The sequence below is a fragment of the Cupressus sempervirens genome, chromosome 2 (genome assembly GCF_028749045.1).
Source record: "Cupressus sempervirens isolate cs-2001-9-10 chromosome 2, ASM2874904v1, whole genome shotgun sequence".
NCBI lineage: Eukaryota > Viridiplantae > Streptophyta > Pinopsida > Cupressales > Cupressaceae > Cupressus > Cupressus sempervirens.
The window spans coordinates 173815706-173839795 of NC_143119.1; positions in this window are offsets into that span (position 1 = coordinate 173815706).

The following is a 24090-nucleotide window of genomic DNA, read 5'->3' on the forward strand; positions in this document are numbered from 1 at the left end:
AAGCCCTGAAATTTTCTAGAATCCATAACTTATCTTTGAGAGGTCTAAAACCTATCTCAAAATATTCGTCGCATATATAAAAATATATCTTAGGTATAAGGACTTAAACGATATATTTTAAACCACTATGAAATCTGTTTTGAATCAAAAAGGTGTAAAAACCAAAAGGGTGACCAAAACCAACTTCCAAACTTTCATCTGACAAGCCTAGATATCCCCTGTTTCTCGCGCGAGAAAGAAAAATGGTCTTGAGTTTCGCGCGAGATCTTTCAAGGCTTCGCGGGAGAAAGTGCTTACTTTGTGCGAGGACTACTGAGCTTCGCACAAGGATTCACATTCTCGTGCGAGGATTCCCTACGCGGTGCGCAAAGATTTACATTCTCGCACGGTAAGTGTATTCTTTTGCATGAGGAAGAAACTGTCTCGCGCGAAGAAAATACAATCTCGCATGAGGAAACAAATCAGCGTGACACAAAACACAAACAAAAAGCTAAACAAACAAGGAAACCTCCACACCGGGGAGTATCAAATCCACGTAAATCGAGGAATGAACACTCAAGAGCACAAAAAGCAAGGAAAGAGGAACATCTAACCATCTAAAACATAAAAGCAAAGCACATACTAAAATAAAAATCGCAAAGAAAAAAATATATTTCAGAACTAAACAACCAAATAAGTGCGCGGTTCCTCCCAATCGTCAATAGCATCCTAAGACCATTGTGGATCCTAGCCATCCCCCGTGTGTAACATCCCAAGCCACTGATCAGATCATCAATACTGTCGTAATAGGGATGCCACTACTAAAACATGCAACAATATAAGCATAAGAAAATCTAACATGCTAGTGATAATGCATAAGATAATCCTACCGTAGGTAACATCACCTATCACATGCTAAATAGCTGTACGCAACAGATATACTACTAAATCAAATAACATCATCTAATCATATGCTAAACATCATGATAAGGGAATGCGTCAAGTAAACTAACATCATCTAAACATGATATCCAAGCATCCCAAAGAAAGTATAAATCACAAGAAAGCATACTCTGAAACTCGAAGTACCAAGTGAAAACATCTAGTAACGGTCGCACTAGGACAAAAGACCATCTCTATACACTAGTCCCTAGCAGTGGTGAAGGTAGCTATGCCTTCCAACCATGTGGCACCCATAGGTCCACACCCACCGTGCTGATAGAGATAATGATCCAACCACAAACACACAAAAGAACATCCAAGGCTAGCACTCACGCTAGACAGTATGATGGCTGCAACCAAGAACCTAAGACAATGCAAGGAGTACAGGTCCTAGTCAGACACTCAATAGGCTCCTATGTAGGGACTAGCATCATGGAGAGTCGATGGGCATCAAAAAGCCCAAGCTTGAATCGTGCGTTTGAAATCCTCAATGGAGGGCCCCGCATACACATTTTACTATCTTAAGTTTTATTACCAGTCACACATTTTATTTAGTTATCACTTATTTAAAAGTTCCTATCCTCTGCCAACCCTATGGGACTAAGGTCACCAGGCTGCGAGATAGAAGCCCCCTCCATATGCTACCCTATCCTACCCATGCTCATCCTACAATAAGTGCCCGTGGGCATGCATACTCCCATCCCAACTCGAATGATCATAACTTCTGGCAAATCCACGGAAGATCGGGCCTCGCAAGTCACCCAACAAATGTACGTGCATGTACTCGTGTGTGGCGCACCACCATCACGAAGATCATAACACAAGATAGGAATGAGAACACAATGCAAAAAAAACCCCCAACTGAAAGCAACTCAAGAGGATGGATTCTACACGAATCCCAAAGCCAAAAAAAATCATACATCATGAAATCACTCAACCGACCTCAATCCTAGAGTATGGATTCTACATGAATCCCAATGATGCAACAAGACCAAAAGTCATGAACTTACTCAACTGGCCTAATTCCGAGAGTATGGATTCTACAAGAATCCTAGTGCTCATGAAACAAAAGCAAAGGTCCAACAGAAACCATAACAGGTATAAAATCACTCAACTGAACACAACATCGGGATTACGGATGCAACATGCATCCCAATGCAACATGCATCCCAATGCAACATAAAAGTGTAGAAGTGGTCTGACTAATATCCAAATGGATCATCCAAGTCCACGACCCACATTGTGCCAAGAAAACTCGAGAAAATAGGGCGGCATGCAAAACGAGGTAAAAACTCCAAATTTTAGAAAAATTTCAAAATTAAAACCCATTTGGCCTTTGGGTTCAAAAACCCCAAAAATCCAAAAATAAATGGAATTTGACACTGTATGGAAAAATGGCCAGCATAACAGTGCAAAATCCCAAACCCTCATCCGAAAAAAAGGGAAATGTTCATACCCGCCCAACTGGGTAGAACTAGCATACAAAAATAGAGGGAAACACTAGTTCTCAGCCTCCAAACAAACGGCTACCAAAAATAGAAGTAGAAACAGAGCAGAACCAATAAAACAGGAAAGCCCTACCTCATAGCCAAAAGGGAAAAATGGGAATCTAAACCATAAAATAAATAGCTCGTAGAAGTAGCTGAAAATTGCGGCAATCCAAGGTTTCCCCGAGCTGGATCCAACGAGCCCAACCTCGCAATGATCCCGCGCCCATCGCTTCCACAATGAACAAAACAGTAAATCCTCATGAAGAGGATTTTTGGGTTTTACTCTCCAACTTTCCAATTTGAAAGTGAGAAGTTAGGAATTAAATTTCTCTTTGGATACTTATTCACTTTTCGGGTGAATAATTGATTAGGGCATTTAACCTGCCAATCTAGTTAAACCCCAAATCGACCCAAATGAAAATAGGCTATTCCTATAAATAGGAATTCATCTATGGAAAAGCTGCCAGAAATTAAAATAAATCAATTAAAAAGCCCAAAAACACATAAATCTCCTAAATAACTTTCGCGACAAAGAGAAACTCTAAATGCACAGACACGCTTACTGGTCTAATCACATAATGCAAATGAATTTAAATTTAATAATCACTAAAAGGTTTAAATTAAACATTTTAATAAAGGATACATCGACCATATAAGGATGACATTGGTAAAATATGAACGGCTGAATCACTAACTCCATGTGCCACTGCCAAGGATATAAATCCTGCACACTAAGCAACACGATCAAGTGCAATTGCATATAATAACATAATGAAAGAAATAATGCGTTAAATCACCTAATTTAACTATTTATTTAATTATATTAAAATAATCTATTTACATCACTCACGTTCGCATAAAGCATAACAACGCAGGAATAAAGTAAATAACCATAGCATTAATTCCATCACATAACAAAATTAGAGGTATGTCCAAACACCAGATAACCAGATATCATCATAAAACATGATGTCATCTCAAAATGGCATCATCATGCAATATGATTAATTGAATAGCATAGTAGTCTAATATCTATGATACTAGACTCAAAGAGTAACATCTGACCCTCAAGTCATCACAAATGTAAACATCACATAAGTAACATATATCTCTCAGATCAAAATAAAACAAGGCACACGTCTATAGCATATAACCAAAGAATCCAATAAGAACAACCCATTTTAATTACTTAAGAATTTAATAATGATTGTTTACTCTGCATTAAAAAAAGCATTAAAAACACAGAAGCAAACACAGTCATAAACATGACTAACCACTGCTACAAGAATCTAGTCCAATGTAGCATGGTAAAAGAACATAGTGCAATCTTTGCACACATCACAGGGTAATCACGGCACAACCTCATGATACCATTTCGATCTTGGTAACCACTGGCACAAAGCTCAGTGAACCAAAATCACATCATAGTCTCAGAGATCAATCAAAAGCATAATCAAAGCAACTGATATAGAAACGTAAATCCAAACACCTTGACGGTGTAGACCACTTAGGGTCACAATAAAGATCCATCACAACAAAAGACCAGCAAGATTGCATCCATCAAGACAACTTGCAAAAGTCAAATGGGAGAGGCACTACATCATGCCCCCCAAAGACTAGGCTTACTCCTGGAAGCCTGCAATCCAACAATAGAAACCAAAACACACAAGAACCAAAATCAAAAGCGAGCAAAAGGAATGACTCCTCAAACTTTCCACAAGTCAAACTAAAATCACTCCAACATTCTCAAACCATCACATTAACCCCCAAATAGGTTAACCACAAGAGAATGGGTGATACACAGACACAAGGTCCTCTAACAAGGAACCTTCTATGTGCTAGGAAAAACCCATCTAGCCATAAAGTCAACAATACAAGGTAAGGAACAAGTCACTCTACCTTGTCAACAGGTGCCCAAAAAAACATGCACCTACCACATGACCACAAAATTAGGTCAAAACACGACACACTTCCAAAAAAAATTGGAATCATGGAGGAAAAACCATCCCAAAATTCCCAAGAATACTATCATGTCACACATGATCATTCTAGAATCCATGTAAACTCACCCTTAGGACAAAGTGGATGAAAGTTTACCAACAAAAGGACACACTCCAAAAGACTACACACCACCAAGCGTAGGAGCATGACACCTCACCATGGCACAAAAGCGCAACTACCACTGGAAACTAAGGTAACACAACCCAACCAGACAAGATATCCCCTTCCCACAAGGTTCAAATACTTTTGTCAGTGGAAACAATCATTTAATTTCTGCATACCAACTCACGAGATGGTAACATGTGTCCAACGATACCATGTCCCTCTAGTACCATGCTAGGAAAACTACACCCAAACTACCACTAAACTCAATCTCCAGCCTCAAGTCAATGATTTAAGAGAAATCTTGACTGAGACAGTCCACATGAAGATATAAGCTTAGGGAGAAGGATACTATAGAGTATTAGGACTGGGAGGGAGTCACTCTCAACCTCTGCACTAAATCAGCCCAAGATGCTTTAGGAAACTCACAATTTCACCAACCATCAACATACGCACCTGAAAACACTAACTGAGCTAGTGGCATAACCACACTAGCCTACTCTCTCAAGAGAGAAAGAATACAGAGATGTGCCAAGGTCAACATCCAGAAAGGAGAATGTAGACTTATCAAAGAACTGAGTCACTCCCAAACGATAAGGCAACATCATCCACTACAAAGAACGCTCACAGACCACACTACACCTCACAAGGGTGGGTCAATGCAATAGGAAACACAAAAACCCAAGCATGAACTCCAACAAGTACCTAGTAGATTATGAAGACAAGATAACTCTTCTGTTATGAATAACATGAGGAGTTAAACTTCTCCAATGGCCATAAATACGATATGTCATGATTGAATTGGCCTCCACTCAAAAAGGTACTCAGAACAACGATCGGCAACTCCAGAAGCCATAGCTTCACATCTAGACTCAGATTGAATCCATCTGAAAAGCACCAAAAAGACAAGGACAAAAACTACAACAAGACGGAGCTTCGAGAGTTCTAAGACCCAAGATTTGAGTCACCACTCAAAACAAACCACAAAGGCAAAACAATAGTCTTGGTCACCAAGACAAGTGATGAACAACACGTCCAAAACCACACAAGAGCACACATGCCAAAACAACATATGACATGGAAAGAAAGGTAATTCACACATTGAAACCATCATTACTCCTCTTTCATAATTTCATTAATTAAACATAATATAAGTACTAATGCACAATGAAACTGAAAGATTTTCAAGCAAGGGTTCAAGAGTCACTTACCATAAAACAAGTACATATCTTTCAATTCTTTCAAAAATAACATTAATTTTAATCACCATTTAAACTATTCAATTACAATAACAACTTTAAATCTAACAAAGACACACTAGCATGTTCTCCATGATATTATCCCTTGAACATACTAGCAGAGGTTCGAGATGAACATGATAGTCACAACACACAATTGGGCAGCAGTAAAACACATCCAGAATAGTCATCATGAAACATAATAAAAAAGCCCAAATGGGAGAATTATCAATTCCAATAGTAAGTACCAAAAAGAGCTCACTTCAACAATAAGTCAAATGTGACAACTGTCACAAAGAGAGCGATAGATAAAATTTGATGACTACTCCAAGAGAGGAAAATATTGAAAACCAATGCTAATCCAATAACATGAGGAAAGTACCTCCAGCCAAATAAAATAAGGCATCAAACATTACAAGTGATGACTGAGTACAGTCACACAAGAGGGATAAATCACCACACAATGCTAAGGAATACATCATCCTAGCACCGTTAAAGAACACACTCACACAAATCAAATAGTATACCATCAGTAATTTCATGCATATGCAGACAACAATAATTTCCTTAATTATTTTCCATGCAATGCAACATTCACATATTCATCAATTTAATACAAATTTTCATAAGCTTAAGAAGCAATCGGATTGGGGACTAAAGTCATTAACCCGAATATATAATGCAAACCTACTACTTTCCAATGATTCACAATAAACACTCATTTTCAATGAAAGGAACCATTTTATTCTTATAATCAACAAAATAAAGAATCACAATTAAGATTCATCTATTTACTTACAATAAGGAGAAAACAGGGAAAAAATGCACCTACTCCACAAGGAGAAACAAAAAGCAGCACTCAAAGCCAACACATGGACACCAATCGGTGGTTCTATCCAAAAAGGGTCACACAAGAAACCAACCAAACAAGGCACATCGATTCCGCAAAAGAAACCAAGAAGAATCACTTCCTTCTCCACACACTGCTCTAGTCACATCTACTGGACAAGCAAATCCATCACGAGTAGATACCAAAGCAACAAAGATCATGAGTTCTCACCAAGACACTTGCACTCAACCAATGCAACAACAACTACAAGGGCAACATTACACAAAGATTCCAATGTTTGAACATGGGCTCTGATACCATATGTAATGCCCCGCCCGAAGATCCTTGGAAACAAGGATTCAAATCAAGCCAAGATTTTTTTTTTTTTTACAAGTATGAATACACAAGACAACATCATACAGGGATCACAAAGATTGTAATGAAAGACTTCAACACAATCCCGGCAACCAACGAATCTCTGAATGCCACTACTCAACTGACACACCCAAACAAAAGCCAACAACTACCACAACAAGATGAGGGCACAAGAAATGACCACTCATCAACAAAACACCAAGCTGGGGTAAAATGCAGAATCCCGAAATTTGGCTAAGCCTGAAATCCTGAAGCCCTAAAAATTGGCTAAGTCTAGATTTCTTAAGCCCTAAAATTTCCTAGAATCCATAACTTATCTCCGAGAGGTTTGAAACCTATCTCAAAAGATTCGTCGCATATATTAAAATATATCTTATGTATAATGACTTAAACAATATATTTTAAACCCCTACAAAATCTATTTTGAACTAGAAAGGTGTAAAAACCAAAAGGGTGACCAAAACCAACTTCCAAACTTTCACCCGACAAGCCTAGATAGCCCCTGTTTCTCACGTGAGAAAGAAAATTGGTCTTGAGTTTCGCACGAGAAAGTGCGCACTTCGCGCAAGGACTACTGAGCTTCATGCAAGGATTCACATTCTCGCGCGAGGATTCCCTACGCGCCGCAAAAAGATTTACATTCTTGCATGAGAAGTGTATTCTTTCGCACGAGGAAGAAATAGTCTCGTGCGAGGAAAATACAATCTTGCGCGAGGAAAAAAATCAGTGCGACACAAAACACAAACAAAAAGCTAAACAAACAAGGAAACCTCCACACCGGGGAGTACCAGATCTACGTAAATCGAGGAATGAATACTCGAGAGAACAAATAGCAAGGAAAGAGGATCATCTAACCATCTAAAACATAAAAGCAAAGAACATACTGAAATAAACATCACAAAGAAAAAAATATATTTCAGAACTAAACAACCAAATAAGTGTGCGGTTCCTCCCAACCGTCAATAGCATCATAAGACCATTGTGGATCCTAGCCATCCCCCGCGCGTAACATCCCAAGCCACCGATCAGATCGTCGGTACTGTCGTAATAGGGATGCCACTACTAAAACATGCAACAATATAAGCATAAGGAAATCTAACATGCTAGTGATAATGCATAAGATAATCCTACCGTAGATAACATCACCTATCACATGCTAAACAACAGTAAGCAACAGATATACTACTAAATCAAATAACATCATCTAATCATATGCTAAACATCATGATAAGGGAATGCGTCAAGTAAACTAACATCATCTAAACATGATATCCAAGCATCCCAAAGAAAGCATAAATCACAAGAAAGCATACTCTGAAATTCGAAGTACCAAGTGAAAACATCTAGCAACGGTCACACTAGGACAAAAGACCGTCTCTATACATCGATCCCTAGCAGTGGTGAAGGTAGCTACTCCTCCCAACCACATGGCACCCATAGGTCCACACCTGCCATGCTGATGGAGATAATGATCCAACCACAAACACACAAAAGAACATCCAAGGCTAGCACTCACGCCAGACAGTATGATGGCTGCAACCAAGAACCTAAGACAATGCAAGGAGTACAGGTCCTAGTCAAACACTCAATAGGCTACTATGTAGGGACTAGCATCATGGAGAGTCGCTTGGCATCGAAAAGCCCAAGCTTGAATCGTGCATTTCAACTCCTCAACGGAGGGCCCCGCACACACATTTTATTATCTTAAGTTTTATTACCAGTCACACATTTTATATAGTTATCACTTATTTAAAACTTCCCATCCTTTGCCAACCCTATGGGACTAAGGTCACCAGGCTGCGAGATAGAAGCCCCCTCCATATGCTACCCTACCCTACCCATGCTCATCCTACAATAAGTGCCTATGGGCATGCATACTCCCATCCCAACTCCAATGATCATAACTTTCAACAAATCCATGAAAGATCGGGCCTCGCAAGTCACCCAACAAATTTATGCGCATGTACTCGTGTGCTGTGCACCACCATCACGAAGATCATAACACAAGATAGGAATGAGAACACAATGCAAAACAAACACCCAACCGAAAGCAACTCAAGAGGATGGATTCTTCATGAATCCCAAAGCCAAAAAAAACCATACATGATGAAATCACTCAACTGGCCTCAATCTGAGAGTATGGATTCTACACGAATCCCAATGATGTAACAAGACCAAAAGTCATGAACTTACTCAACTGGCCTCAATCTGAGTGTATGGATTCTACATGAATCCTAGTGCTCATGAAACAAAAGAAAAGGTCCAACAGAAACCATAACAAGTATAAAATCACTCAACCGAACACGTCGGGAGTACGGATGCAACACGCATCCCAATGCAACATAAAAGTGCAGAAGTGGTCTGACTGATATCCAACAAATCATCTAAGTCCATGACCCACATTGTGCCAAGAAAACCTAAGAAAATAAGGTGGCACGCAAAACGAGGTAAAAACTCTAAATTTTAAAAAAATTTCAAAATTAAAACCCATTTGGCCTTTGGGTTCAAAAATCCCAAAAATCCAAAAATAAATGGAATCGGACACTGTATGCAAAAACGACCAGCATAATAGTGTAAAATCCCAAACCCTCATCCCAAAAAAAGGGAAATGTTCATACTCACCCAACCGGGTAGAACTAGCATACAAAAATAGAAGGGAACAATAGTTCTCAGCCTCCAAACAAACGGCTACCAAAAACAGAAGCATAAACGTAGCAGAACCAATAAAACAGGAAAGCCCTACCTCACAGCCAAAAGGGCAAAACGAGAATCTAAACCATAAAATAAATATCTCGCAGAAGTAGCTAAAAATTGCGGCAATCCAAGGTTTCCCCAAGCTGGATCCAATGAGCCCAACCTCGCGATGATCGCATGCCCGTAGCTCTCACAACGAACAAAATAGTGAATCCTCATCAAGAGGATTTTTGGGTTTTACTCTCTAACTTTCCAATTTGAAAGTGAGAAGTCAGGAATTAAATTTCTCTTTGGATACTTATTCACTTTTCGGGTGAATAATCGATTAGGGCATTTAACCAGCCAATCTAGTTAAACCCCGAATTGACCCAATTGAAAATAGGCTATTCTTATAAATAGGAATTCATCTATGGCAAAGCTGCCAGAAATTAAAATAAATCAATTAAAAAGCCCAAAAACCCAAAAACACATAAATCTCTTAAACAACTTTCGTGACAAAGAGAAACTCTAAATGCATAGACATGCTTACTGGTCTAATCACATAATGCAAATGAGTTTGAATTTAATAATCTTCGAAAGGTTTAAATTAAACATTTTAATAAAGGATACATCGACCATATAAGGACAACATTGGTAAAATATGAACGGCTGAATCACTAACTCCATGTGCCACTGCCAGGGATATAAATCCTACACACTAAACAACACGATCAAGTGCAATTGCATATAATAACATAGCCAAAGCAATAATGCATTAAATCACCTAATTTAACCATTTATTTAATTATATTAAAATAATCTATTTACATCACTCACATTCGCATAAATCATAACAACGCAGGAATAAAGTAAATAACCATAGCATTAATTCCATCACATAACAAAATCAGAGGTATGTCCAAACATGAGATAACCAGATATCATCATAAAACATGCTGTCATCTCAAAATGGCATCATCATGCAATATGATTAACTGAATAGCATAGTAGTCTAATATCTATGATACTAGAATCAAAGAGTAACATCTGACCCTCAATTCATCACAAATGTAAACATCACATAAGTAACATATATCTCTCAGATCAAAATAAAACAAGGCACATATCCGCAGCATATAACCAAATAATCCAACAAGAACAACCCATTTTAATTACTTAAGCATTTAATAATGATTGTTTACTCTGCATTAAAAAAAGCATTAAAAACACATAAGCAAACATAGTCATAAACATGACTAACCACTGCTACAGAAACCTAGTCGAATGTAGCATGGTAAAAGAACATAGTGCAATCTCTGCACACATCACAGGGTAATCATGGCACAACCTCATGATACCATTTCGATCTTGATAACCACTGGCACAAACCTCAGTGAACCAAAATCACATCATAATCTCAAAGATCAATCAAAAGCATAATCAAAGCAATTGATATAGAAACTTAAATCCAAACACCTCAATGGTGTAGACCACTCAGGGTCACAATGAAGATCCATCACAACAAAATACCAGCAAGATTGCATCCATCAGGACGACTTACAAAAGTCAAATGGGAGAGGCACTACAAAGTTGTAGAAGGTTGTGGAGGAATTCTAGAAGGTTGTGGATAAGTCATGCATGGGGTGGTAAGTGCCTATTTAAGCAAGGCATATGAGCATTTCTAAATTAAGCTCGAGGAGGAGAAGCTTGAGAAGTAGAAGCTCGAGGAGTAGAAGCTCGAGAAGGAGAAGCTTGAGAAGTGGAAGCTTAAGAAGGTGAAAGCTTGGAAATGTGAAAGTTGTGGAAGGTGAAGCTTGGAAAGATTGGAAGGCTTCAAGGTGTGAAAGAGAAGGAGGAAGTGAAGAGTGAGTTTTCTTGAGTCTGTGGAGAGAGCGCCAAATGTGAGGCAGTTTACAGCAGAATTCTGGTGGAATTGTGAGTGTGTAGACAGAGCGCCGAATCTGAGGTAGTTTTCACTTGGATGTTGGATTAGGTTAGTGAGAAGAGCTAGTGACTGCGGTTTAGAAAGAAGGAGGTTGCTTGGTGGCTTTTGAGCACAAGTTGAGATCTTAGAGGTTTCTACCAAAGTGTGGATCTGGACTAGCTTGGGTTTGGATTGGATCTTGAGAGATCTTGTTGCATTCTTTGTCATGATTTGGTAAGGGTGGTGTGGCCCTTCGTCAGTGGTATCAAAGCATGCTTTCATCAAGTGGTATTAGAATTGTAGCTTCATCAAGTGGTATCTGAGTTATAGTGCTTAGTGATAGATTTGGGCCTCAAAAGGTAGTTGTGAAAAGAAAAATCAAAAGTCCACTTTGTTCATTTTGACAAGTGGCCTATTGTACACACACTACATATAAAGTGCCAAAATCATCTTTTTTTATTGGTGGGGGGTTTGTGGGGGGGAGGGGTCTTTTGATTAAGTGAAAAGAGGGGGTGTACTATGCTTTTATGTCTTTCTTGTGTTCTCTTTTCATTTTCTGCAACATGGGTTCACCTAAAGGTCCACTTCCAACTTCATGCAATTATCCTACTTGGAAAGATATTATATGGAGTAGATTAATGGAAAAAGGTCTAAATATTTATGTTGATGGTACAATTCCAAAACCCATGGATGCTAAAGAACTCATTGATTGGAAATTTATAGACAATCAAGCTTTAGGAATTATTAGGAGTTGTGTACATAGAGATCTCTTCTTCCACATTGCCAGTTTGACAGAATCCAAACTTGCATGGGACAAACTTGAATCATTGTATGGTAAGGTGGATGAGGAAAATGGATTGAGGATTGAGGATGATCTACTTGTCATGGATCCAAAGAACTTTGATAGAATTCAAGATTACACCAACAAAGCTAATGAGTATAAGGCACTACTTAAAGATTGTGGAAATGCCATGAGGGATGACAAGTTGATTCATCACATCCTAAAGAGGCTACCTTCAAAGTATGCTTCCTTTGTTTTCAGTTATAATAATCATAGGTTGACCATGGGAAGTGCTTTCCAAAAGCCTACATTTGATGCATTTACAGAGCTATTGATTGTTGAACACTCTCACTTGATAGATTTGGGACTTCTCATGACATCAAAGACCAAAGCATTGGTGGCTAGTGATGAGCACCAATCAAGTCAAGGAGGGAAAAGTTCTAGTAACAAGAAGAAGAAGTAGTGGAAGAAAAAATCACAATATGAGACACAACAATCCTCCTCACAGCAAGGCAGTTCTTCTTCAAGTAAAAAGGGAAGTAATGAAAAGAAGGACAAAAATTTTTGTGCATATTGCAAAAAGCCAAATCATGATGAGCATCATTGAAAGACTAAAATAATCGATGAGTTGGAAAGCCTAGTCAAGAAGAACAAAATTCAAGTGCTAGGTACTTCCAAGGATTCAACTCTAACCTCTTCAAAGGGAAAAGGGCAAGCACTCATGGCAAACACAAGTTCTTCTTCAGAATGGATACTTGACTTGGGTGCCTCCTATTGTATGGTTTCTTCAAAGGGAAACTTTTCTTCATTGAAGCAGTCATAGTTACTACACATCTTCATGGGAGATGATACCAAAATGGAAGTTGAAGGGAAAGGACATGTGGAAATGGAAAATGGGGAATTCAAAGATGTTCTCTACATTCCAAACCTTAGCTCCAATCTCCTCTCAATTTACCAAATCACTCACCTTGGATATGGAAATAAGGTTGAGTTCCTTCCAGATTTAGTGATGGTGTGTAGTCTTAGAGATGATACATTGGTTGCACTGGAGAAATTCAGTCATGAAAAGAGGCTTTATTCCTTCTCCCACTTTGTGCCTAAGTCTCCTTCTTAAGCCTTGTTGACTCACTCTACTTCACAAATCAAACTATTGCATGAGAAGTATGGTCATCTTGCCTTCCACTCTCTTCAACAACTTTTCTCAAAACACATGGTCAAAGGTCTACCTAACATCAAATTTTCTAAGAGTGAGTTTTTATCATGTTTAGTGGATATGTATCTTGAGTAGAAGTATGATAAAGGGAAGTCTTCAAGAGCACTTGTTATTCTTCAATTGGTTCACATGGTATTAGCAGGTCCTTTTGCAGTGACTTCAGTTAGCCAAGGTTGCTACATCCTTACTTTTGTTGATAACTTTTCACATTTCACTTGGGCTTACTTCCTTCATCACAAGCATGAAGTGTTGGATAAGCTTCAAGCCTTCAAGATTTGTGTTGGATAGAAATCAAGGAAAGCCATCAAGGTTCTATGGATGGACAACGAAAGAAAATATGTGGATAGAAGACTTAAAGACTTTTGCAAACTTGAGGGAATTGATCTTCAGAATCTACCAACATTCAATCTGCACAAGATAGATGTTGCAACACTGAGTATTAGGACTCTCAAGGCCATGACAAGTTTCATAATAAACTCCAAGTCTCTTGATCCAACACTTGAAGTTGAAGCCATTAGCAATACTACTCACATAGTTAAACAGGTCTCCTCATAATGCGTTAGATGGAAAAACTAATATCTTCCAAGGGATGCAAGGCACCAACACCGAGCCCTTGTACTTTTATTTTGTATGAAGACAATGTAAAGGTATATAGACTTATGGATCTAGAGACTCATGATATCCTTGTGGAGAAGGATGTTCACTTTGAGGAAAGTTCACCCAGCTTATCCTCTAATCCTCTCCACACTTCATACACTGTGGAAACTGATAGTGACACCAACAATAGTGCTTCAATAGATTTAGACACGTGGAGTTCTATCAATAGTTGTAGTGAGAGTTCACAACATCAGTATAGTCCATGTGATTATATTACTACAATGAAAGGTCCAACATAACATGGTACATGTTATCTTCCACCTCCAACTTTAGTTGATGACTTCTTGGCAGACACTGTAGGTTTGTTCATGAAGTTACACACAACATATTTGGGAGACAACCTTGATGATTTACATCTTCTCCTTGATGAAGATGATCCTTCTATAGTTGTTGTGAGGGCTCACTTTGACCCTCATGTCCATTTTCTACATGATCGATCTTTACATGTTGACATGATTATGGATCCTTATGAACAGTAGTTGTCAGAGGTCTCTTTATTATTTTAGGAGACATATGGCTCATTGGAACAGGTTCAATAGACATCCTTGTTAGATCTTCATTCATTATTTTAAGCATAGTTGGAAGGGGCGACCACCGGCATTAACATAGGGACACTTGAGGAAATTTCAAGGCCACCATACATCTTTGGAATTGTACCTTTGCCATTGTTTCTTCCAAAGGGGAGGAACACTATACAACACTCATGGACCAGCTTCTTCCTTGGAGCAGTAATCATTGGTCGGCATTCTTCATTAGGAGGGGGGACTACCTTGTCTCTCTTCCTCTTCTTTCTTATGGGGGGAACTTTTTCCTCTTATGAGGTCTTGTTCTTCTCATTCTTCACTATTGTATATACTTGAAGTATGTCATAATGGGGTGTTCTTGATTACTCCATCCATCCATGCATCTTGTCTTTACATCTCTCTTTTTGGGGGAGGTTTTTTGCCCATGAGGTTTTCCCTCTTTCTTTGCTTTATGAGAGATTACATCTTCATTATGTACATGGCTACCTAACATGGCCTAGTAGTTCGAACCCATCTTGCATTTCATTCTTAGTTTTTGTAAGCTTAAGGACATTCCCCTAAGTTGCACTTAAAGGGGGATGTTGGTATAACTACATATTTAATATTTACACTTACTTAAGTTTACTTAGGTTAATGCATTATTCTATTATATTGCATTATTTAATTATTTTATTTTGTGAGACACTTAAGAGTTTGCAAACCTTTATGAGTTGTCATGTTGACAACATAGAAGTATGCAACTCTAATTTAGCACATGGTTTCTACAACACTAGTGTTTGCATCATTCACTAAGTTGTCATGTTGACAACACAATTATTCACACTTCCTTTTAGCACATATTGTCTACAACATAAATTTTTGTGTTACTTGTAGGCTTATCCTCTCATCATCACACTTACTTTTGTGCTTAATGGAGGATAACCTATATCAGGTGGACATGTGCCTAGTTGTATGACTTATCATGTAGCTAATTCTTAGGCATTCTATATGTATCTCAAAGGCCTTTTTATACAGACACTCCTAGTGTACTTTTATGCATATTTAATCAAATACATATCGATATTTTAATCATACTCTTTCTAGTCTACAATTGTGCTTGTGTTTGAGTTCTTGATTCTTGGGTGAATTTTTCCCTAAGGAAAATTCTTACACTTATTAAAGTCGAATTTGTAATTTAAAAAAAAAAGTTGATGTCAAGTGCTTCAAAGAATTATAGGAAATGAAATAGAAATGAAAGACTACTTCCTGCACAAGCTAGTCAATCAAACTATGAAGATATTTCACATGATAAAAGTACAAAACCCTGAAGTCACTACAAGGCAGCCACAAAACCCTCAAACTAGTGGTGCACAACAACCAAATCCTCAAGAACTATCACCACTTGAAACCCTCAACAAACATTGCCACTTGTGAATTGCCCATGTCTCCCATTAGATCATGTAAATGCTACACAAGAGGACCTCTTCAATTGAATTACTCAAAATAGCTCACACATTTCATAATTGGTCAATGGGATGAGGTCATCTAGTCTTGATCACCACTCAATCCTTGCTAGCACACTAGAAAAAATAGCCAATAATGCAAACAAGATGTCTAGGGAGGTCACAAAATAGGGCTCATGGAGGGATAGGTGGAATGTATTTTATGTGTATGGATTATCATATGACCAAGTGAAAGCTAAGGGCATACATAAAGGAGATATATGTTATTTTTCCCCCAATCCTTCTACTAGCAACTCCTAAGAAGAAACTACAAAAACCTTTCCTATTCATTGATGTATTCATAATAGGATGAATTATATATTGAGGATAGGTTGTGTATGGTATTTGACCTGCCATAATGTAATAATTATGAGTTTCCTTATACTTTTGGAGAAAGTTATAGTGTGAGTTCATCCTTGGCAAGAAGCTAGTTTAATTTGGTTATTTGTCAATTTAAACTTGGAGGGAGACGCTCTACACATGATAGTTTAGCAGTCCATAGGGCAGTACAACCATAAGATAGGAGACCTACAACAAGGAAAAATAGGGCTTATATTGTGGTCCCAACATTCATAAAGGAGTTTATGGATTTATAGACTCTTTATGTAGCTACATCATTGATTGATGCCATTATTCAACATGGCACACAGTTAGCTAGAAGAGTAGATGTATCATTTCCTATACCACCTCCACCATCACACGCTCCATTAAACTCATCCTCGGTTATGCCACATCCATCGTCATTACATCCAACATTAAACTCACCCCAACCAATTGAGCATATTTGTGCCAAATTCCAGGGCCTATGTGATGGGGTAGATACTAAGGAAAATTACACATTGCAATATTAGATGTTATGTATACAATATTGAGGATGTGGCCTTCACATACAATTTGATGATGGTGGTCTTTTCTAGAGGGGAGACACATCTTTATTTATTTGAGTTTTGATATGTTATTAATTAATCACCTAAATATCATAAAAGTAAATAACTTTTCTATTTATAGAAAACTCTAGATTGATACATGAATAATATGCAATGTAGGGTGTAGCAGGTGGTAGGAGAAGACCACATAGTACTCATTCTACAAGATGCACAAGGGGAGTTGGAACATTGTAGCTAATTTTTTTTTAAATATTCCTAAAAATGAACTAATACATTGGTTTCTAAATATTATCTCTTAATATGATTCAAAGTTTGTGGTATCCCAACAAGTCTCTCAACTTCAAATACCAGAATACTTAACTCTTTATTAGAATTCCATTTTTTGATAATGCTCCAATATCAATCCACAATTACTAATCACATCCACAAGTATCACATTCCCTCAATGCTCCAACCATAGGATCAATCTATTGATTTACTTGATTTATCACAGTCTTTGTCCAAAAACTCTCTTACCTTCCTAATGACATCATTTAACCACTCATAGGGCTCTTCCCATGCTCAAAATTTAAATTTTCATATACCAACCCTCAATGTCACTATCTCATGTCCACTTCCTATTTATTCTTAATGAGTCTTGATGACAAAGAACATTGTGGCTCACACTCTTCCTTTTATGCACAAGAACTAATTCCTCAAGTTTATCATGAGAAACAACTTCTCACATCAAACATGAAGATGAGAAAAGTGGATCCCTAACCCAAACTCATAAGGAACTCATCTTTTACATATTTGTTTTGGAACAACTTTCTATAAACTTCTTTAATAGTATCATCCCCTAGATCCAACCAAAAACCCTTAAGACCTCAAGTCCTACAAGTGGTCAAACATTCCAATATCCACTATTCTCTAAACCATTCAATATGTCAACTCCACACTACCCTTGATCATGATCTGTTGATCAACCTTCAATGTGAATTTGCTTAGTACATTGACCTTTCACTATTTGACCCTAACCTTGGATCAATATCTACTTGTCTTTGGTTCCCTTTACACATTATCTTGAAAAGAACCTTCACTCACCATATCAAGTGACTAAGACACTAACCATCCAACTCACCAACTTAATCACAACACAATATAAATATTCTATATTTTTCTATGACAGTAACCAATCAACCCTTCAATATTTGTGACCTATCTATCCTAGCATTGGAGCAATACCATCACACAATTTAGGCTTTATACACATTCCTCTCTACAGGCTCGATTCATCAAAGATAACTATTTTTTTTCAATAAAAAAATACCAATCTTACATTTTGAGTGTCCCTTTTAGCAGTTCCATGAATCTCTGCAAACTAAATCAGATAGACCATCCTTGGGTCGTCAAGCTCTCCAAGTACCATGAACAACTTGTAAAATTGCTCCTACATTATTCACATACTTGATGACATTCCTCATTGACCAAGTTTATTGACAAAGCCTATTCACAAACTCTATCACTAGTTATTCCTAATAATGATAGTTAACAATCCTCTTTTATATTCATAACCTAATACTCACTTGTTATCCTACAACCAATATGCATGTATGAAGTTACTATATGTATAAATAGAATTGGATCAAAAGATTACATTGTTAGTAGATCTTTTGATAAATAATATCAAATGAAATATTATGAGAACTTACCTACATGAAAATTATAATTGACGAATTTTAGAATATAATAGTCTATGAAATGATTATGATTCAAGTTTCTTAAATACACCAACTGGCCTTACTAGAGAGAAGTAGAAAATGTTGATTATAAGTTTAAAATAATATAATTAATTTCAAGAATTCAATATAATAGTTTAGAAAATAGAAAAATATTATTTTTTATTTCAAATGCATTTTTACCCCTAAAATTAACTAGGCACAAAAAATAAACAATAAAGACAACTTTCAAGATTAATTATATAATCTATTTATGTGTCAAACAAAACAATTTTTTACAAAGAATAAGTTACCAAAAGGCAAACAATAAAATTACATATTACTATACTAATTAAGCATATAAAGCTCATAGAATAAAGAGTCTATATATGTAAATTAGACCATTGGGTGAAAAATATAATACATAATTGATATAAAATCTATTATTTAAAATAACTCTCTAACAATATCAAATAAAAATATGAGTTCATAAGAAATGTGATATTAATCCTAATTAAAAATATAATTTTTTTTTTAGATTTTATTTTAACATGAAATTATTATGCTAGGCAGCTATGAAGTATAAGATGGAGTTTAGATATAGTCAAAAAGCTAGTTGTTTGTTAACTATAGCAATACACATCAACATGTATGTGGTTGCAACACAATCATTGGCAATAGAAAGATAGACACCAAAGACAACCTAAACTTATAATCTTCCAAAGCATATCTTAGGCACATGGAATATCTAAAAATAATTTTCTTCCTTGTTTATTTAAGGTAAATAAAAAAGACCCCTAGCAAAAATGTCATTATTGAATTAGAAAAAAGTACTAAAAGAAAAGAAAATTAAATTAATGTAAAACTCACTTTCAACAATAAAATATAGCTATTTTCATGATTACCAAAATAGAAGTTAATTAGAAAGTGTTAACCAAAAATATTAATCTCTGCCTTCATAATATAAAATTTATAGTAACTTTGCCACATTTTTTCTTAGGAAAAAAAATATTAATCTCCACCTTTGAAAAGAAAAATTAATAAACATTACTACTCAACTGCAATACTTTATTAATTATTTATCTTTTACTTTTAACTTGAATTTCTCATGAATAAGTAGTTTGATGTATAAATTAGCACTCAAATTATTTTATTCTAGTAAAAATGGTCTTACATAGTACTTCCCTAATATAATGCTAGCTTACATGATTTGCAACAGACAACATCTATACTATTTGTATTGAACCATGCTAAATGGTTTCTATCATCAAAGGTAATATTATTGAAACATATCAAAAGCACAAAGTTTTATTCATAAATGTTAACATTTAGGAAGTAGACTTTTAATCTAGGTGTGATTCCTATGTCTAACAAGAAATACAATGCATCAAAATTCTTGGCTAAATAGAGAAAGACAGGAAAGAATAAAACAAATAATAATTGAGAGAAAGAGGATTAGGACTAACAATATAAATTTGAATAGTTTTTAAAGATAATTATAAAAGGTTATGTTAAAAATGTTAATTTTAGAAACAAAATAAATAAAATCAAACTTAAAACGTAGAAATATTACTATGAGAAACATAAATTGCAATATTTGTATTAAAATTTATCATTAGAAAACTAAAAATTATTAAATTATTAACTTTACCATATCAAAAATAAATAATAATAGATGATATTTTCTAAAACTATAATTAAATATATATTAATTCTTCAAGATTAAATATAATAATTTATTATACTATTTATATCCGCTTAATTTTATAGAGTAATGTTAAGCATGTCCAAAAATTATAGGACTCCTATTTTGATAGAAAAATGATAATTTGACTTAATATGAAATATATATCTCATATTTATGAATTAATATAAATAAATTTTAAATAGTACAATTTAAATCTTTAACTATTTTTGATAAATTTTATGATTGATTCTACCTAATAAAAGACATACCATTAAAAAATCATTATAATATTTCTTATATTATTACTTATTCTTATTAATTTAAATATAAAATTATTTTATTAATTTTGGTTTAAAACTAAGCATATCTTTTCACATATTTACTTAAACTTTTTCCAAAAATATTCTCTTAAAATCTATAAGTAATATATAATCAAATTAAAAACCAAAAAGATAGCATCAAAAGGGTGTGTATTATTTATTTTTCCAAACAATATGCCTTACAAATCATTCAATTACACCACTTATGTATTTCTCCCTATGCGGCTTATAATTATTTTACTATTTGAAAGACTAGTGTTCTTCTCAATGGTGCATAGGAGCAAAAAAGAGAAAGAACTACCCTTTCCAGTGAGAAACATGCAATGTGGTATGAAGTTAGAGAAATGGGACAAAATATTTCAGACAAAGCCCAAGTCAAAAAAAAATTCTCATTTCACCAATTTTAGTGATTATAGATTCTTGGCCTAAGAAATATCATTAGCCAATTCTGCAACATCTAGAGAGATTAATTTCCACCAACATATGACAACCTTTGGCCAGCATGACAAGGTCAATGTGACTAAAATATCCTAGCTCAATACTATTTATAGAACACTAATATTGCTCTGATAATCTAGCTACCTATTCCAAACATTTTTTAGTGGCCACATCACAAGAATAGCTTATCACAATAAGTTATTGAAGAAGGTAAAATAAATGTTTGTTGTTAGTGTTCTTTCTTTTTTCTTTTGGGATTGTTGTATTGGTATGGGATGGACATCTATGCTACTACAATGAAACCCAATACTGTCACCTCTACACAAGTTTGACGAGGGCATGAGGTTGTCCGGGAAAAAGTTGGGCAAGTGGGATAGGGTTGTTTCAGAAATTTACAAGACAACCTTTGAAGGGTTTTTCAATGGTGTGAAAGATCAAGCCACATAGGTTTATATTCTACATGTTTGGCGAACTATTGTACATGATGCTAAGAGAATGGATCATAAACAACAACTAGAATTGAAGAGAGTGAAGAAAATGGGCAGAAGGGTATAGGCTCTGGCATATATACATACATATATATATATATATATATATATATATATATATATATATATATATATATATATATATATATATAATACACCTTCTAGTGCTTTCTGAAAAATAGGGCATGATAATTGGAGAATTTTGCAATGTCTATCTTCTCCATATCGCAAAAATGAACTTTGGTTTGCACGAGAGATGTTCTAATCAACCCCTAAAGTTGTTGATTGATGTGGTTTTTGATGAGGAAAACACTTATACAACTAAAATGGCTTTATTAGTAAGTAAAAGTTTGGCCTAATATACAAAGCTTATGAGATTATAAACTCCACAATTTACTTTAAAAATTCAGCTCAGGCATATGTATTTTTATTTTTAGTAGGCCAAATGAGTGTGGTACCAAATAGATTTCCTTCTATGGTGTTGATCAAGGCCTCCATGATTGAATTGGGAAGCTACATAGGTACTAGATACTTCTCCATTGTGAGGGCTCTTGTTTACCTATAGTGACACAACCTAATAATATATTGTTAGGGGTTCTTAAAATCAGTTTGTTAAGATATAGTCAATATTTTTTAAAATCAGTTTACAAAGATATAGCCAACTATTTTTATTTTCAGTTGATGCAATTCTATTAGCTAATATTCAAGAGTATTCTATTTTTGGAGGTCATAGAAGCATTGGGAATTAATTGTTTGAGGATCTAGGTTTTATGAGGCATAACATTGTAGTCTTGCAAACACAATATTGTAGAAGATGCTAAGAGAATGGATTGCAAGCATCAACTAGAATGAAGGGAGTGAAGATAATAGATAGAGGGCTATAGGATAGGGCATGTGTATGTATATATATATATATATATATATATATATATATATATATATATTGTGCATGTGCATTTTTATATTGCATGTGGCTTAGGGTTAGAGGATATACCAGATGAATATATGAATGCCATAGAATGGATGTGTCGTACAAATGAGCTAGCGGGTTGTGATTGTGTTGCAACTTAGTGCTAGAAGCCATCCCAAGAAAATTGGTGCCACAAATTGTAAAAGGCATGGAGAAGAAAGAAGAAGATGAAGAAACAACAAATGAATATATGTAGCAAGCAGGGTTGCTTCTAAAATGACAATTCCTTTATGTTGGAAAGCTGTTGAATTTTGACAGCTAGAAAAAATTTGGTAATAACCATTTTAGTGTTGAATTTACAACAAATTCTAGATAGACCTCTACAATCATCACCAATAATAAGGCCATGTTGATTATGTTTTCTCATTCTACTACTTCATGATGAGTAGTGCAGAAATGCTTTGTGTCTTGTGCAAGTCCTGTTAACAATAGCTTGGACATTTTCTTCCTTGAAGGCTCTGGAGAGTTTATGTTTAACTGAGATGGGAAACTTCATGTTCAATCCAAAAACTTCCAGAACCAAGACCAATATAGATTTATTTATAGACTTATAAGTATTTTTTGAAGAGTTTATATTTTCTATGTATTTATTTGTAATGAAAAATATTTTTCGCCTTACTATTTAACCAATTAACATTAAGATAATTGAAATTTTAAATATTTTTAAAAATATGTTTAGATGTATTAACATAAGAAATATGTATATGTTGAAAAAAATAATACATATGATTGGTTAATATATTTCATCTATTTGAATTTAACTAATGCATAAGTATCAGGCCACACCACCAACTAATAAGGCTATGAAAATAAAGGGGTTTGAATATTGATTGAAGTTGGACAATTTGATATGTCATCAACATCTCCTTCCAACATTTCAATCACCCTCATCATGTAGTCATAGACAAGTGCACTCCTATGTCCTTCAAAGAACTACCCCAATCCATTGATATTGACTAGGGGGCACATACCATAGTATGTGTTGGAGTTTTAAAACTACTAAGTAATATAAAGCCTCACTACAAAAATGATAATACTCTTGCAACCTAAGGATTAGCCATTTTCTATTCTTAGTTACACATGCAAACCATTTGGATCCAACATTAACAAAGCCAAGAATGGTTTTCTTCACTTTAGGCTCTACAAAACAAAGGTGGGTGTACCTAAGGGATGACTCAATCTAATAGTTGTTGCATGAAAACTATCTTATTTTCATTCTGATTCTCATCCTCAATACATAAACATATAGATAAATGTGATATTTTAAACAGATTACATCCCATATAACAGATTCAGTCATAAATTCTTCTATAGATCTGCAAGTATTCTTTGCAATAGTGGCTAAGTAGAGCTAGAATATTTCATGCAAACAAGTACTGACCAACTTTGAAGAT